At 41.6% G+C, this 19,083-nt stretch overlaps 1 protein-coding gene across 11 annotated transcripts in view; it reads left to right on the top strand.

The window, feature by feature from the left end:
• The window catches only part of PALM2AKAP2 (PALM2 and AKAP2 fusion), a 416,415-nt gene that overhangs the window by 296,988 nt on the left and 100,344 nt on the right, over nucleotides 1-19,083 (top strand). The window contains exon 1 of one of the 11 annotated variants that reach the window (XM_019734177.3): nucleotides 18,431-18,595. The exons of 9 other annotated variants lie outside the window; for them this stretch is intronic. The gene's annotated coding sequence lies outside the window, so the exon portion shown is untranslated. Of the gene's footprint in view, nucleotides 1-18,430; nucleotides 18,596-19,083 lie in introns of those variants that run through there. One more of the 11 variants, XM_074330818.2, reaches the window with a different exon arrangement.

Below are 19,083 nucleotides of genomic sequence, written 5' to 3'. Positions count from 1 at the left end.
TAAGATGAGTTCCCCGTCACTATGTAGTTCTGGGGGAAACCCCAAGTAGGAATTTTATTTTTTTTCTAAAACTATTTTTGCTGCTTGAGCTGTTGCTTTTCTACCGTGTTTCCCCGAAAATAAGACCTACCCCAAATAGCCCCAGTTAAAATCATCAGCCAGACGGATGCATTTAGTACGTTATGACGATGTTCCAGAAGATGACATGACTGTATTTGAATAACTGTAGATTGTTGTACATGAAAAAATAAGACATTCTCTGAAAATACACCCCGATGCATCTTTTGGTGCAAAAATTAATATAAGACCCGGTCTTATTTTTGGGGAAACACAGTACGTGGGAAAGCTTCACCCCAATGAGAAAACATGAAAATCATTACTAATACATTTCTGTATCCAGAAACTTGAGGTAATTGAATAAAATCAAGTTGCCATATTTGATTTTATTCAAGGCCCAGAAGGTAAGGGAAAATGTCCCGCTGAACTATGTAAAGGTTTTCCGGGATTATGTTTGTGACAAATAAGACATGGTGATATCTGTTTGAGGCGGTTTTTGAAGAGGGGTTCCCAAAATACTGATGGTCCCATCTGAGTAATTTATTAGTGTTCCAATGAGTTAATTCATGGTAAAAGCAGTTTGTTTTCTGGTCCGTACCAGAGATCCAGTTGTTTATGGTATTTACAGCCAGCTTCCAGCCATTTTTTCCTTTTCTGGTAAGGAAGCTTGTTGTTGTTTTCTTGTATGAATTGGTCTAAGTTCAGTTTTGGAGAAGCTAAGGCTATTTATTATCTGTGGCTTCGACATTTGCATGACAGCAGCTTTTGCAGCTTGATCTACCATTGCATTTCCTTTTGCTATCTTTGGGCTTTCTGTATCTCCTCGGGACACAGCCGTCCAGGTATACTGTTGTTGATTCCAAGTGAAAGCAAATGAAAAGGTCTATCAAGGTGCACTGGTGTACTAAAGAAAGCACTGCATAGATCAGTAATGGACACATGGGAGCTATTTGTGGGGACATTGGAGAGCAGAATGTGAGCATTGGGTACCACCGGATGCGGAGGAATCACTATATTATTTATTGCTTTTAGATTTTGCACAAATCTCCATCCTCTCTCGGGTGGTTTTCTCATAGGAAGGGTGGGAGTATTGCATGGGCTAGTTAACTGGTTAGAAAGGTATTTATCAGTTATGGATCTGATGCCTCACAAGTCGTCAACACTTAAAGGATATTGTCTTATACTGGGAAGAGGCTTCAAAGGGTCTATCTAAATTTTAATAGAAGAAGCAGAATAAATTTGTCCTATATGAGTAGAGTTGGATGCACAAAGAGAGCCCAACAGAGTATTTAAGAGGAGATGTCCAATGTTTGTTGCTGGCATCACAGGATTTAAAATAGGTGTTTGTAAAGAAAGTGCCCCAGAAGCTGAGGTGTCAGTCAAATCTAGAAACATTTCTCCTTTCAGAGAAAAAGAAATACATGAGCTTGGTAAAGCTCAAGGAAATCTCTTCCTAACAAGTGAATTGGTGCTGATGGCACAAGAGAAACTGATGTCCCTGAAGAGGGCCCAGCTGGAAAGGTACAGGTAGGACTTTGACACAGTCATAGGGTATTGGAGACACCCACATTTGTGTAGTTTCAGTACTCCAAGGCGGGGAGACAGGAAGGTTGGTGGTGTTTAGCACAGAATAAGTTGCTCCAGCGTCGACTAGAGCAGCAGCAGAAATATGATGGAGATTTCAGGTTCTCCTAACAAATTAGTAGTTAGCAAAGAGGATATCCCCCTCTTGTCCTCAGAGCAGCCCTATCCCATTTTAGGTGCTGTTGGGATTACAGTAACAGACTGGGTTTTTTCCCCCAGTCGCCGTTTGAGCTTATGGCAATCTTTTTTCCAGTGTCCAGGATTTTTTGCCACAATTGCAAATTCCAGTTTTGCAGTTGTTGTTAGAGAACTCCTTCTGATTTTTCAATTCCAATAGATATTTTCATTGTAATTATAAACTCATGACTGGGGCTGCTTTAATTTGATAATTCAGAGCCTGATTAATTTTCCTTTTGTTATTTTTCTCTATTGTTTTGGATAACTGACTGCCCAGATTAACTAAATCATGAGGATCTGTAGTGGCCCAATTAAGTTTCTTTTCTTTTACCAGAGTACTAAGGTCATGATCTAATCCATTTTAAAAATGTAGTATTAAGAAGCGGTTTCCTCTCTCTTGACATTCTCAACACCTGAAATCTGTAAGAATGTCTTTTCTAAATGCCCATAATAATAAAAAACAGTTTGATCTAGTCTTTAGACACATTGCTGAATTTTCCTCCAATCATTATTCTTTGGAAGGACTTGAGGTATTTTATCATCCAGCTCGTCAGCCAAATTTTGAGCTGTCATTTTTTCTGCTGCACACTGCTTAGAAAAATCTGCTAAAGGTCCTTTCTGGTTGGCTAATCCATCCATTTCTTTGTGTTCTCTTCCCCTACCAACATGGATTAACTGATAAAAAATCTGAATAACTATGATTGTAGATTTGCAGTTAACCAGAATTTATTTGCAAACCCAAGAGGATCCCCAGCAGGGTTTGGACCCTCTTTAGCAAGGGCTCATAGCTCTGCTTTTGCCCAGAGGGTGTAAGTTGTAGAGCTGTCTCCAAGAGAGTTTGCTTTAAATGACAGCAGGTGGTTCTATTTTTATCTCATTGTGAAAGAGCAGTTCAGTAAAGTCAGGATATAGAGAAGTATTAATAGAAAGTGAAAATGAAGGTGCAGGAGAAGGGAGGGTCGGCCGAGAACTTTCCAGGAGATCTCTCAAGTTTCATTATTCTTTTATTTAATTCTTCATTGGCTTTAGCCAGTTTTGAATTGGTCTCCTGAAGACATGCTATCTTTGAATCTGTTACTTTTGGAGGCTTCCCAGTCTCGTTGTTTCACATTCCTAAGGCTTTCCAATTTTACACGCAAATACACTAATTTTGAAATTCCAAAGGGTCCCCACAGTGGTCACTGTAATTCTAGATTATCTTTTGTATCAGAAGTCAATCGAAATAAAAACTTGACACAGGACAGACTGTAATGTTTACAAATAAATCCAGCTGATGTTGTAAGAGGGGGATGCCAATTCTATAGCAGATATAAACAGAAGATGCACCATTACTGAAAAAAAAAAAAGTATCAGGGGACCCAAAATGAAAAGATATGAACTCCAACCAAAGGAGGGAAGTTTGGAACCGGGAGAACTCACCACTGGAACACTAGAGCCATCAGAGAGATGACAGAGCACAAAGGGTTCACGCAGTTACTTTGCTCGATTCCAATGGTGGTGCCAGAATTAAAGTAGCTAATTCTTCGTATCCCACAATGCTGACACTACATATTTCGAACCAACTCCAAAAGAGTCTGGAGGCTTTGCTAGAAATAAATGATAAAGGTTTATTCGAGGGTCAAAAACCCAGAAGTGTTTCAAAAAAGAAAGGAAAGTTAAAAGTTCTTAGAGTGAAAAGTACATTATTGAGAATTCTCAGTCCTGCATTCTTAGCTCTAGGATTGGTCCAGGACAGTTATCGGTCAGCTGTCAGGTAGTCAGGATGACAGATGCGAGGTGGTCAGGAAGATGGGGACCGGGAGGTCTGGTCATGTCCAGTGGTGATGTCAGGTAGTCTGGATACATGAGTCCTTTAAGGGGTATTCAGAGGGTTATGTGGAGCTTTTCTGCATGCCCAGATGTATATCCAAGCATTGACACAAAACTGGGAAGTTCAAAACAATGTAAGTCCCCAGGCTAGTTAGAATAAGAAGGTAGGCTTTCCTCATGTCTCAGCCTTCATAATGTTAATAATTTTAGCAGCTGCTTGGTTAAAGTCAACCTATTTTATGTATTTCTTATCTTCATTCTTTCCTCAATCTGTACCTCACTGGTTTCTCTACGAAACTCTGCCCCCACTTTGTTTCTCTTGAATTTAAAAACAAAGCAAAACAAAACTGTCCTTCATCTGGGTATGTTACGATTTTTCTGAAGCCTATTCTAGGATTTTTATTTTAGCTGGGCTATCAGTATTGGCCTGATTTCATTTTCTGCAGATAGTTTCATCATCCCAATTTTTAATATGTTGATGAATTTTTTTGTGTGCTCTTACCCACTCTATTACTTGGTAAAAATCCTCTCTCTCTGAATGGTCACCTCCTAAAATAGATGACACTGTCTTAGATATTCCCAGCAAAAATTCTGACACATTCACAAATATTTCTTGAGTACACCTGTACATTTCCTCCTATGCATATGTCTAGTGTTGCAGGGCTGGGAGTGAGTAATGATGCTAAAGCTCTAGAAACAGTCTTAGTCCATGTATGTCAGAACCCATTTGCGGATAAGCCTGTCTTCTTATGAATTATCTGCCCCAATCTAATTAGCTTTGAAATAGGGCTTTGCAAGTACCAAAGTGTATGACTTCCAACAGAACGAAGGCAAGCAAACGTAAAACCCATTGGTCTTTGGTACTCTTGGAAGGTTGCCAATCTGCTTCCCACTTAGGCAGGGGTTTTCCAATCCAGTTAATGTATAAATAAATTATCATCAATGCCCAGGGTGGTTTGGAATGGGCACAAGTTATTCCTGAAAAACGAATTATTCCTGTGGCCATTTACAGTAGGCCTTATCTTCTGAAACAAATCAAGAATCACAGAAGTCTCATACATCTTGAGCATAAATCTCAAGAATATCTTTTGGATTCATAGGCAGAAAGGTCTTGCTTCACTATATAAACACTTAAGATTGAGTCAGTATCTATTGTTTCTCTCAATACATTTTCAAATGCCTTCCTTTTCCATCTCTTTTTTCAACCCATCCTTTAATGGCCTTTCCTCTTTCCTTTTTTTCCTTTGTAGTGAAAACTTGTCATTAACATGGTGAAAATCATGACACACGTGTAAGCTGTATATAAAAAGAGAAGAGGTGCTCAGACAAAAGGATTGGTTCATTGGCTAGGAGAACAGGCTGCAAAACACGAATAGATTTACTTACGAAGAGCTGGGCTATTTTGATGTCAATTGGAGCTTATTACTATTGCAACACTTGCTTCTTTCTCAGAAATGAGCCAGTGGAGATGTGACACTCATTTTAGCTCAGCAATTCTTACTATGTCTGTTTCTGAAAAGAAAAAGGTACCCGCAGCTATCATTCCCACTCTGTCTCCTGAAGGGATCTGTGCTAGAGGTTAGGACATTAGATCAGTCATCATACTCTCCGTATGGTCACAGAGTCTGTGTTCATCTCTAACATGATGAATTTTTCAGTGAACTTCAGTTTAGAAAAATGAATGAGGAGAACAATAGCTAACATACATTGAGAATTTTCTGTGTGTCAGACATTGCCCTGAATCTTTAGGGAATTATATTATTTAATTCTTACCACAAGTCTAAGACATGAGTACTATGAGTATCTCCAATTTAAAGAGGAAGAAAAATGCAACAACATGGATGGATCTCGAGGATATTATGCTAAGTAAAATAAGTCAGACAGAAGGACAAATACCATATGATCTGATTTACCATGTAGAGTCTAAAGAATAAAATCAATGAACAAACAAAACAGAATTGGACTCATAGATACAGAGAACAAACTGGTGGTTACTAGATAGGAGGAGGTTGAGGGGCTGAGTCAGAAAGGTGAAGGGATCAAGAAGTACTTACAAAAGAGTCATGGGGATGTAAAGTGCATGAATATTGTCAATAATGTTGTAAAAACTATGTATGGTGTCAGATGGGTACTAGACTTATCAGGAGGATCACTTCATATATCATATAAATGTCTAACCACTATGCTGTACACCTGAAACTAATATAAAATAATACTGAGTGTCAACTATAATTTTTAAAAAATGTCACAGGGATATAAAGTACAGCATAGGGAATATAGTCAATAATATTGTAATAACTATGTACAGTGTCAGATGGGTAATAGAGTTATTAGGGTTATCACTTCATGAGGTATATAAATGTTTAGTCACTGTGTTGCTTTGTACACATGAAACTAATAAAAATAACTAATTAAATAAAGAAAAAATACAGAGAGACTAAGTAACTTGTCCAAGGACACACAGCCACGGCGTCGCAGAACCCAGAGCTAACTAGGCAGCTCTTGCTCATAATGCCTTTGCCTGGTAGGACAAAATGCTGATGCTTGTATGTAAACAGACAGAGTAGGTCTCACAGCTCCTGGTCAGTAAGGAAGCTTTTATGTAGTTGTGTTAGTGTGTTTTCTTCAAATGCAAAGCTGGAGCTTACCTCGTGGGAGAAGATTAGATTTTCCTCCCAGAGATTTGGTGGTTTTTCAGGCTTGCCCTTGGACCTTCATCCTATGAACACTCTGATGGCATTGTTCATTATCATCCTACTGCAGTAATTCATGAATATGATAAAATAGAACTGCCTCTTCCGTACATAAGGGAAGCTGGGCCTCCAGTGAATAAATAGACCTTTCATCGAATCTGGATAAGTTCAGCATACAGATGTTCTGCAGTATTTATTAGGAAAGCACGATACCCACCATGGCTGAGTTTGGGGCGGTTCCTTTTTCAGTTTTTCCTAAGATAGCTGCATTTCTATGTAATACAGCTTTGCTAACTTTTAGGTTAAAAAAAAAATCAACTTATTGAATTTTGTATTGCATGCTCTTATAGGTGGCATACCATATTTAAACAGGTTCAAATTTTGAGGGTGATTTTTCAAATTAATGTCAATAAATCCTCTGGAAATTTTGAAAATAAAAGTTTAAGTTGAGAAATAGACAAATATTTATGCACTAAGAGTTATTTTTAAATTATTCTTAATATGTTTTAAATATGTTCATTCTTGCCAAGAAAATGTGAACAAAACCCAATTATGAAAAAACATTTCCAAGTTTATATTAAGTTTATCCCAAGAGTGACACAGGAAAATCCCTCTTAAGACAAATGACATTGCAAAACAGGCATAGAAACTTTTTTCTTTTCAACTAAAAAAATGCATCCTGTTTCTAAGCATTTTTCATTATATTTGATAGTTTATTAAACCTTTTTCCCCCATGTGGATTTTATCGAACTATTTTATCCTGTAATAGTCGTGGACCTACCGTTCCTATTTTCTTCTCCTGTCTCACCCTTCTTTCTCCTTCCTTTCCTCTTATTTTCCTTCCTTCTTCATTTCCTCTCTCCCTTTCTTCTTCTTTCTTCCCTTCCTTATTTGTTTCCTCCCTCCTTCCTCCACCCCTCACTCCCTTTCTTTATCCCAACATTTACTAAGGGCCCAGCCCTATGTTACTTTATTTAACATTCATAATACACCATGAGACAGGTGCCCTTATTTGTCCTGTCCATACAGTAGATGACGAAATCAATGCTCTGAGAAGGTTAAATGACTTTTGCAAGGTCGCAAAATCTGTAAGAGTGGAGTCAGAATTCGGTCCTAGATCTGTAATAGCCCAGAGCCCTCATTTTATTGCTTTCCATACAATGAGTATTTCTTTCATAATTGGGAAGGTATTTTAATTAAAATTTAATGACAGGAAAATAGCTATGATCCTCTAAAAGAAGGAATTACTCAAGAGCCAATCTAATCTAAGACCACTGGCCACAGGGAAGTTACAGAGCAGCAGACTGACACAGATTGATAATAACAAATAGTTAACACCTACTGAGAATCTAAAAGGTAGGTTCTATCATCTTTATAAGCATTAATCCATCCAGTGCTCATTGCAGACCCATGCTATAGATACTATGTAATTGTCCCCATTTCAAAGACTACGAAACTAAGGCACAGGGAAATAAAGTAACCTGTGGAAGTTCCCTCCAGAGCATGTACTTCCTAACAAGGATGCCAGTCTGCTTCTTGACACACACACACACACACACACACACACACACACACACACGTGCGCGCTTCCTTTTCTTGGGAAATGCTGAGCCAGTTAACTTCACAACCCACCATTCTCTTGGAATTCAGATCCATAACAAAGAGAAGACCATAGCATATGCTTTCCCCATGGAGGAAATCAATTACTTTCAAGCCACACATTCTTTGTACAAGTGACATATCTGAAAAAAGCTGTTTGTGATTAAGGAGTTAAAGGGAGAAGATGGGGGGAGGATTGAGAGAGTAAAGGGGTCAAATATATGGTAATTGAGGAAGACTAGACTTTGGGTCGTGAGCACACAGTGCAATATAGGGATGATATATTATAGAATTGTACATTTGAAACTTATATGATGCTATTAACCAATGTCACCCCAATAAATTTAATTTAAAAAAAGATATACACACAAAAAATTTTTCTTTAACTAAAGGGAAAAGAATGCCACAAATAACAGAAGAGAGAAATGAAGGGCCAATTGAATTCATCCATAGTAAATGTTAGAAATTTACAGGTCAATGTGATCCTTTCCCATGAAATGCTAAATTCTTCTTGGAAATTGTCTATGGAAAGGTCTACTTTGTTTAGTGTTTTAGAAGTACAATTTGTTTTTACCTAAAAGTTCAAGAATACTTTAACCAATGTACTTCAAAAGTACATTGAACATTCAAAAGGCTGTTTTGGTGAGCGCTTGCTCAAATGGGGATTTTTTTAAACTAAAAAAAGAACATTTTATTGTAATAATTTATGATCAGAATGTTACTGGAGAGAGTGACAGGTGCTAAAATCTTCAAGTAAGGAGGGAGGGGGTCTTTATTGAGGAAGGAGGACAGGAGTCTGGAACAAGCAGTGAGGAGCAAGGAGAACACCCATCTGACCTCCAGACCGAGTGGTGCATGGATAAGGGAGAGAAAGCACTTGACTTTGTTCACTGCCAAACCTCAGCACCTACAATGGTGCCTCACACATGGTAGGATCTTAGTATTTGTTGAAATGGATGAATTGTAAGGAATTTTAATTTTGGCAAGAAGAACCACTGGAGGCTGGTTTGGGAAGCTAACTTGGGTGCCTTGTGAAAGGTGGGCGGGATTGAGGGAGAGGCCAAAGGCAGAGAGAGAGGTTAATAGGCCATTGAATGGTGCAGATAAGAAAGGAGGAAGGACTGGCCTGTACAAAGGCAGTGGGGACAATAAGAGTGGCCTCAGTGACTTGACCACAGTGAAGAAGAGGGTGGGGGTGACCACGGGATTGTGGGACCCTTAAGCCAGGAGATACAGGGAAGATGAGTTGGGGGAGGCTAGTAAGGAGTTTGGTTGGAATATGTGGGTTTGATGGGCATTCAAGGGAAGATGCTGAGCTGCAGGTAGGACTCCAGGGTGCACTCAATATAGTACTTTTATCTGGGGAAGGGTTGGGATAATGGCAATGGGGGGGTAAGAAGATTGTGGATGGGCCCTGGGGGACAGCAGTCTTGGGGGGAAGCTGAGGAAGAGACCTCGAAGGGGAGGAGCTGGATAGGGCGTGACTGGTGAGAAGGGCTCCCTAGGTAAAGAGCAAAGAGAGAGCAGAGGGGTTAGAGAGCTGATGGATTCAGGGCAGGCTGAGTGATCCCAGCACAGAGGAAAGCGGTAGGTAGAGCTAAGGCTAGAAGAGGGGACCAGGGAAAACAAAAACTTTTTCTCCTACCTTCTAAGTTCTTCTAGCGGGGCTAATCATCACATTAACAGACAGATTAACAGGAGAAAATCAAATTTTTAACATACGCATGGGGAATTCACATAAACATGAAAACTCCAAAGCCAGGGAGGCAACATTAGGTATATATGACATTTTTGGACAAAGGAGAAAGGGGGATGGGATGGGATGGAGTATTAGATTTCAGAAATGAGAGTGGGTGACTTGCATAGTTGGGGAACAGCACAACATACATGGCAGGAAAATTCTTGCTAGGCACCTCAGAAACAATGGGACACAATGGTCATCTGCCTGAAGCCCTCTTATTTACTATACTTAATTCAGAGTAGGCTAAGGCGAACATCCATCCTAAGATTTCCTTCCTGAAGCAGGTTTTTCTGTCTGAATCTCTTGGGCAGGAAAGTGGAGGAGGGTCAATGGTTCTTTCTGAGTCTTGTTTGTTAATAAACAGCTTAAAACCAATAACCCAAAAGGCAACTTCAGGGTGGCAAAATTTTGGTTCCTGTAAGGCTACTGATTCTGCTCATTTTACCTGCGCTGGGATAAGATGGCACCCCACTCTTGTAGGAACCAGGCTCTCTCAATACAACGTCTGGAAGGGGCCCTCTTCAGAAAGTAGCCGCAACTTACAGCACACATGTGTGTCAGCATGGAGTCTTCTTTTCCCCTCTCTGATATTTAGGTCCACAGCAGCCTCTTCTGTCTGCAAAACACTGCAGAATATTGAGAACAAGCTGGTGGCTTTAATAGAACTCAAAGCAAAACCCTGGGACAAAAAGACAGAGAGAAAACTGTTTCTAGGATACTGTGATAGAACTAGTGGACTTATAACCACGCCGACCGCACAGCCATCCGGGGTACCTGGGCCGCCTGTACTGATGATAACCACTGTTTTTGCACTTGTCTGGCCTTATTGTCAAGACTGTCGGAGGTGGGCCATAGACATGCCTCTGGCCTTAAAACCAAATTCATCAGGGCTTCCTCTCACCATCCCATGTAATTGTTGTCATTTATTGTTTTCTTTAGAAATAATAAAAATACTGAAGTAAGCAAGCTTACAGCAAATAAATTAGCCCTGAGCTGGGAGTGCACAGACCTGGGTCTGATTCCTGACTTTGAACCATTCCTGCTGGGTAGTTCTGCGTAAGTCCTGACCCCCATCTAGGACTCACTTGCTTCCCTACTAACAGCTAACATCAAGCCCTCACCTTGTGGCTGGCCTTGAGTTTACTGCTTTGCATCTCATTATGCTCACAACAATCATATATAGTAGATGTGCTCGTGAGCTGCCTTTTACAGGTGAGAATTCGGAGAGAGAGAAAGGCTGAGCAACTTTCCCAAGTTCACACAGCGAATAAGTGACAGAGCAGGGTTCGAAACCCACGCCTTTGGCTCCAGAAACCCTGTTTTTCAGATACTTGGCTACACTGTAAAATGAGGAAAGTGGCTTAGGTGACAGGTAATTTTCCTCCTAGCTCTAATTCTCGGTCTCTGACACTTTGATATGCCTTCACCCATCCCAAGCAACTAAAGGAAATGCCTGCTATAAAACAGGAGCAGCAGCAGCAACCGTCTCTGTAAACACAGTTCTCTCAGTGCTTGCCTATCTTATCTCAGCCAGTCTATAAATTACTTAGCAGTCGGTCACTTGGGCTCCTCAATGCCTGGGTCCTTTAACAGTAGTCACAAACTGTTTCTGAGACCTGTCAGCTTTACTCCTTTATGCTCTCTCTCTGGCTTCTTAAGGTAATTGTGTTTGCAGTGCCTGCTTGTAAAATTAACTGGGCAGTGGTCTAAAAAGAAGAGGAAAGAAAACAGGAGAGGAGGGAGGGAGGGAGGGAGGGAGGGAGGGAGGGAGGGAGGGAGGGAGGGAGGAAGGAAGGAAGGAAGGAAGGAAGGAAGGAAGAAGGCAGAGGGAGGGAGCGAGAGAGGGAGAGGGAAAGAGAACTGGAGAGAAGGCAAAGGTATTTACTTGAGGGGTTGGAGAATCCTCACAGATAATGTGGGTATGGATGCTTTAGTCAACTTTATCATAAGCTATTGTGGTTTTTAAAGGATTTTACATTGGCCACAGTCCCATTCCAAGAGGCTTTCAATATGCCATAGAAGAAGCTATTAACATTCTCCATATTTAAATGATCTTAACACTTTATAATCTTAGTGGTTACTTAGGTAAATAACTTACTCCCTGAATATAAACTTAAAAATGCCTTCACAGTATTTCCCCATTATATTCAGTGAACTTACATTAACGCAGGATATGTGATTTATTATATTCTATATCATAGAAGGAAAAAGCCTATTTTCTTACCGGCTAGTTCTCAATAGTAAAATATTTGATGAGTAAATCAGAGACCACTACAAGGACTACCTCTGTGAGAATCAGCATTATTTCAATTTAAAATGTCAAGATTTTCTCTCCCCGCTCCCCATAATTACTGAAAATCCTTATAGTTCTTTCCATAAATTAAAACCCTGTTCTTAAACATTCTGAGGGAAACACTTGGGAATTACTGGAAAAATGTTACAGTCCCATTTTTTAAAAACTGAAAAATAATTCTTATCTTACCTAAAATTGAAATGGAATTAAGCACCACTGGAAGGACACACAGTTTTGCCTTTAGAACACAGATCATTATTGAGAAGCAGATTCCCTGGGTTTCCTCAGAAAAAACTGTCGTTGGCCTTGGAGGCACAGTTTCCCAGCATCCAATCTGTGATCACGCTGTGTACATTCCAAGTATATTTGGCATATTTTATGTTTTCAATGCTGCACTTAAAAAGTACCTTGTTTTATGTTGTGTCTTGTTAGGGCTTGAACTCTAAGTGTTTACTAGATTTTTTAAATGCTTCAGTTGTTAAATGAGATAAAATTCTCAGCCAAGAAACAAAGAACTTGGGCCTCATAGGGTTTTGTTGTTGTCAATTACCTAAGAAATACTCGAGTACATTCCTGTCAGTAGCGTATGAGCTTTGAGGCTTCTGGGACTGAGAGGTGTGAGTACCACCATAGTCCCACATAGCCATCGGTGCCTTCTTGCTTCCCACCTCAGGGGGACTCTGTCCTTTGCTCTCTCTCCCTTCCCCACCTTTCTTTTCCGCTTCACAAATAGCCTTTTCCCTCCATCCTTTCCAACACAGGGCTTCCCAAGTTGCTGCTTGTCGTTGAAGATTTTAGTGTGGAATAATGTATGACTTTCTCTTTATCATGGTACCATTTCAGTGTATATTGCAATGGGCACTCTGGATGATACCATGTCACTTTGTCAAGGTAGAAAATGTACAATCCAGCTATAAAGTGGGACAAAATGAAAACAATTGATGGGCAAACGTTGCTTGGGTTTTGGAATGTTTCATTGGAGTGTTTTAAAGGTCTCTTGCAGCAAGAGTCTCAGACAGCTGGGGTGATTGTAATCAGCTCCCTATTTCCTTATGTTAGAGGGCTTGGCATAGGAGAGGATGCCAAGTGTGAGGCAAGGGCTCGCCAAGTGTGAGGATGCAGGGAAAGGAAATAAATGTGGAACAGGCAGGAAAGGAACATACTTGGGCACAGGAAGCCAGAGACCCTGGAGAGGAAATGAAGGAAATGTAGGCACCACAAACTAGGCCAAGACCAGGAGTAAACACCGTGCAAGAGCCCAGGGTTCTCATATGACACTCTGCATCCGCTTGCACGCTCCTTCCCCAGCCTAAGGATTATGGTGCCCCCCCCACCCCTCAAGTGGTTCCCAAACCAGACTGTGTAACAACATCAGATGGAAAGCTTAAACAAATACAGATTCCTGGACCCCAGATTTCCTAGGGAAACAAACCCAGAATCTCCCCGTCACCCCCACCCCCCAGTTTTCCAGCTATTCTCAGTGTGAGCCAGCTTGGGAAACACTGATTTGCAAAGAGCTGACTACCAGTCAGCAACCAGGTCTGACCTTAGAGAAGAGATGATTGTGAGAAGGCTGTTTTTCATTTGATAAATCACAGCTATAAGTCAATGTACATAGTGCATAGACTGACACATGTCAGTCTTGTATGTCATGGATTCAGAAAGATGATGGTTAAATCAGCCTGTGGATGGACAATCCCTTCTATGAAAAAGCCACATTATCTATAGGTGGACTTTTTGCTCTAAAGTAAGAATCAGAGACCAGTAGAGAAATGTCTTAAGTGAGAAATCCATAAACATACAAAACATCCAGATGAATGAGGGTAAAACCACTATTTGAACTAGAAAGCAAGCACATCTGTGTGGATCCCAGGAGTTACTTGGTTGACTGCCCCCAGTTCTGCAGTCTGTAGGAATAAGCCTTCCCTTTTATATTTAAACTGAAGAATAAACGTTCCCTTTAATATTTAAATTAAAATTACTTGGACCCCAATGGACAAAATGTTGGAGGTTGTCCAGTGCCCACCCCATTATTTGTATGGATTTTTAACTCAAGTGGGATGTGGTTAGCCTTTCTGATCACTTCTTGCATCAATTTCCTCTTTTGACTGAATGTTTAATCTCACATCCATCTTGCCCGACATCCACCCTGCACCAAGCCACATACACGCCCCTTGCCATTGCTTTTCCAAACAAATGCTTTTTTTTTCAGAGGTCTAGGGGTTACCAGAAGTGCTTATGTCACAACATAGCACAGCACGGAAGTATCTATTAAATATTCCCTTTCTTTTGTACCTCTCTGTGACCAGGGAGAATCTCATTCACTGCCTCCTCCCTACCACCCCGATCTTTCATCTGACGCTCTAGATTTTATAAACTTCTGAATTCCAAAAGTGAATCGCCCTTGAAAAGTGTATACACATTTTTTCTCAAGAGATATCACCAAACTATCTTCCAAATTTACCAAGTTATTAATATCAATTTACATTCCCACCAATACAGTCCAATCACTTAATTTTCATCATTTCCTCACCAATGATAGATATTTGTATTTTATGTGTTTACTGATATTACAGGCAAAATACATATTCCCAATATTTTCACTTGCATCTGTTTAATTATGAAGAGTTTGAGCATCTTTTCATAAATTCAATGGTCAGTGGTACTTATTTATCTATAAACTACTGGTTTCTTTTTTCTATAAGTTAGTTGGTAATTTTCTTCATGACTTGTAAAAACTCCTTTGCACATTATAGATAGTAATCTATTGTTTTATATGTTGCAAATATTTCCCCCAGTTTGTTTCTTCTCAACTTTTCAGTGGTGCATCTTTTCCCGTGGGGATGCCCTTGTGATTGGGGTTGTTTCTAACTTTCCAGTGACCTACCTGGTGCTTGGTGGGAAAGCCCCACAGATCTAGAGCTATTGGTTTATGTGGGCCAGCCTTTTTGGTGTTTTGTTTGCTTTCCTCTCATTCTTTTTTTCCCCTAGCAAACCTTTATTTTCGGTGGGACCCATTTAGAACTTGAGATGCTTTTTGTTCTTCCTTCTTGCTAAAAGGAGAAAATGGAAAATTCTTTTATAATGAGCCAGTCTTGGCCCTTCCTTTGGGTTTTCACATCAGCTCTCTGAGCCTCTTAAATATTTTTTTTTCTTTTTAGCCTCTACTCTTCGCAGCGTGAGGGCATATGGCTATTGCTAAAACATTATTTGCTGGATTTTGTTCATCTTGTTCAGTTTGAGGAAAAGGGAAAAGAGCTTTATCAACCTGTGCCTAGGCTGATTCCCTTCTCAGAAACATAAACTTTACTTTTGGTGGTTTTCTGGTAAGTACATTCTATTCCTTGGGTCCCCTGGAAGCCACTTTTGCTCAGGGCAGTTTAAAGTGGACTAGCAGCATGGCAGAGATGTGAGCAAAAATGTACACTTAGGCCATTGTGAAAGAAATCCTCATCACCTCTTCTGCCAAAAATTTCCATAGGTTTTGTGTCCTAAATAGGGCCTTTCGGAGCACTTAATATTTACACATCCCAGGTGTGTTTTTTCTACAGAACTAGTAGCTCTTGATTTTCTACAAATGTGCTTTTAAAGTGCATCTTGGAGAGTAAAAGTGCTTCTTTCATAAAATGTTCTCATTTCTAATAACCATGATTGTGTTAAGAGACATAGATGTGATGAACCCATAAGCATGCACTAGGTAATAATACCAGCCTTTCCATCTCCAGGGTTTCTCTTTCACGTTCTTAGGAATCACGTGGGGGAAAAACAAACAAACAAAAAACAAAACAAAGAATCACCTGGGAGATGTTGCAATCCAGTTTCCCTGCCCCCAGATCTTGACTTAGTAGGCAAAGGTGGAGCTCAGGAATCTACAGAGGTAGTTCTGATATCTATGGGCTTTAGTAGTGGCTTTGAGTCCAGAGCAAGATATCTCAACCTCAGCACTGTTGACATTTGGGACATGATAATCCTTTATTGTTGGGGGGCTGGGGGGTTTGACCTGTATACTTTAGGATATTTCGCAACAACATCTCTGGTCTTTCTCTGTCCACTAGACTCCAGTAGCACCGCCCCCCCCCCCATTATGACAATTAAAAATGTCTTCAGACATTGCCAAAATGTCCCTTGCAGGGGTCAAATCACCCTCGATTGAGAACTGTCAACCTAGGGGAAAATAAATGAGAAGATGTGAATTAAAAAGAGTTTTCATTTTCACATGCAGACGTTCATACCCTGGCATTGATTTCACTGAACAAATTAGAACAAATATTTCTGAGCACCTGGTATGCACCAAGACTTTTATATAAAAATGTTTAATTTAATCATGGCTACCTCTTCAATATCTTATAAGACGGAAGAAAAGGAAAGGCTCTTGTAAATTAGGATTTGTTGAACATGCACGTTTCCCCCCCAAATTAATAGTCCCAATAGTTTTCTACAGGATACACCAGAATGTCAAAATTAATATTAACAAAATAAATATTAATTCATATTAAAATACAATATTAACACTGACATTGCTTTAGGAAAGAAGTAATTCAGAATAAAGCCAGTGTGAATTGCTGTACTCTTTCTAATAATGGAACAAATGTGATTTGTAAACTTTGCACTTATTTTAGGGACATACAAAGAAAGAGTAATGGTGTGCCTGCCATACTGGTAGTAATGTTTACAAAATCTCACCTCTGCTGTAATTTTAGAATCTTCCCTTGGCGAGTCTATGGTCCGTATAAATAAATAACTGTACCCAAACACGCTCATTTCAATGTGAGTTTTCACATGATAGTAAACTGTTACAAATAGATCACAATGTAGGGCACCCAAATATTTAACTCCTTTCAAGTCAGGGACATGAGGAGTGGAAGGAAGGAAGAAGGAAGGAAAGAAGGGAGGGAGGAAGGAAGAAAGGGAGGGAGGAAGGAAGGAAAAAAGGAAGGGAGGAGAAAGAAAGAAAAAGAAATTGATTGATGTAATCTCTGGCCATTGGTCAGTAAATTCTATTGAAATTCAAGAATGTCAGAGACAAACCAATAATAAAGTTGGTTTGCATTCCTAAATGCAAAGAAAAAGAAGCCTGTTTACAGGAGAAACCCTGAGGACAGCTCACCTCTCCGTTGGAGACTTGATTCCCTCCCTGAGTAAAGGTGTGTGAGTCAAGTTCAAAACGGGAAAGAAGGCTTTTCTTGGGAGGGTGCTATTTTGAGGTGTCATTAGGGTGGACAGGCTTTCTGGGCATTTCCTCCTGATCTCATTTCTTTGTATTGGAAATGAAGGACCTTTGTAGGCTAGGTAAGAACTAGACCCAGGCAGTTGTCTTTCCCAGCTGTGATTGGCATGCAGAATTGACTCTTAGAAGAGGACCCCAGGACTTTGGCCAGCAGTTCCAACCTACTAGGATGGAGACTCAAGGAGAGTAAGGGGCTCTTGCAAAGCTGGAGAGAGAAAATCACCGAGAAAATGAAAACCCTGATCATGCCTAGTGGAAAGTTGAATTCAAGAAATCTGACTTTATATTATTTTCCTCTGCAGAGAAGGTGCAGAGTAAGAGAAGTGCTTGCTTTTTTCAACGCTGTTTTCTGTGTGGGTTGTTTCTGCATGTGCCCTCTCCGAATTTCTAGACAGTCCATTTTCAAAGGGTCATTAACATTATTTAAATATTCATGGTGGGGGAGGGGATTACAGACTGAAATTTCAGACAGCTAGAGAGTGAGGGATGGCTGGCCACCCGCCTAATCGAACCCCACGTAGTGTATCAGCTGCCTCTTTCCCCACCGCTGGCTTTGTTATAACGAACGGGCTTTGACACAAGGCCACAGGCTGCCACCACGGGAAGGGCAGCATGAAGGCCCTGGAGAGCCAGGGAGCCAGAAGCATCTCTGTCCACACCTCAGCCTCTGGGCCACATCAGGGAAAACCCCCAAACACATGGAGACCCCATCCTTGTCACAAAGACGCATTTCCCAATCTTCCCCAGCGGTCTTACCTGGGGACAGTCATGATGCTGGCTAAGGGATGAGGGACTCGGTCCCCCCTCAGCAGCTCCTGGCGTTGTGAGCGCAGCCGTGCTCCCACACACTTCCTCAACCACTTATATACACCTGTGTATACACCAACACCCACGTCCACACGCACACACACCGACACGCTCATCCGCGCGCTAACGCGGGTTCACTTACCCAGACACAGAGCCCTCTCCCCGGTTAGGAAATAACCGGCTTCACGTGCCCAATCCCTTCCCCCGTTCCCACCTCATCCCGTCCCCCCTCCTCCCCTCCACCTCTACGATCTCTCCATTTTATTCATTCCTTCATTTCTTGCTTTCTTGGTTTGTGCATAGATTCCACCAAAACCGCGAGAGACGGTGTGGGTAGGTGGGAAGGAGATGTGGAAGCCTAGGGGCGGTCCCCGGGCCGCAGATACAGGAGGGGGCGGGGAAGGGGCGGGCCCCGGGGCCAGTGGGCGGTGCTCCCAGCCTTCCGACGCGCCCCGCGGCCACAGCTCCGGACAGATGCTCTCGCCCCAGCGCGGGGCTGCCGCACGCCTATCTCCAGAGTCTCCCGGACGCCCCAAGGAAGAAGCAGTGGCCTTGCCGCGTTGGAGCGGAGCCCGAGGACTGCACTTCCCGGGATCCAGCGCCCAGAGGTGGGTGTCGAAGCTGGGGCGCGGCGGCCGGAAGGAATTGGTGATCTAGGGAGTCCTCAGAAGCACCAGGGACTTTAAAGGGCTTGTATGGTACTTTTCTAGTGGAGCATGTGCAGGAGGGGGCCCCGCTGGAAAGGGCGGTGGCCATGTGGCTTTGAGGGAAGGAGGGAGCAGCCTTTCGCGCGGGGAGGGAGGAAGGGTCCGGTCCGAGCTGAGCCTGGAAGTTTGGCCCGAGGCTGGGATTCCAGCTGTTAGGATCTGATGTTTTCTCCCGGGTAAAGCCGGAGGCTTTAAATCTCTTTGGGCCGTTTGTGGGGACTCTTTGGAGAGTCGAAGAGGCGCATTGTGGTGATAAATGCTGGCTGAACTGTGCTTATGTGCCGTGGAGGCGGCGCGCCCGCAGGGGTAGGGGCAAGGAGATAACCCGGGGCCCTGAGAAATTCTAGAGAAACAGTGGAGGAGTGGGTCTGAATCGAAGTCCGTGAGGT

This window comes from Rhinolophus sinicus, chromosome 16, assembly GCF_057876585.1.
Source record: "Rhinolophus sinicus isolate RSI-liver-muscle chromosome 16, RSI-T2T, whole genome shotgun sequence".
Lineage (NCBI taxonomy): Eukaryota > Metazoa > Chordata > Mammalia > Chiroptera > Rhinolophidae > Rhinolophus > Rhinolophus sinicus.
The sequence above is the reverse complement of the archived record's forward strand: the minus strand, read 5'-3'. Positions and strand labels throughout refer to the sequence as shown.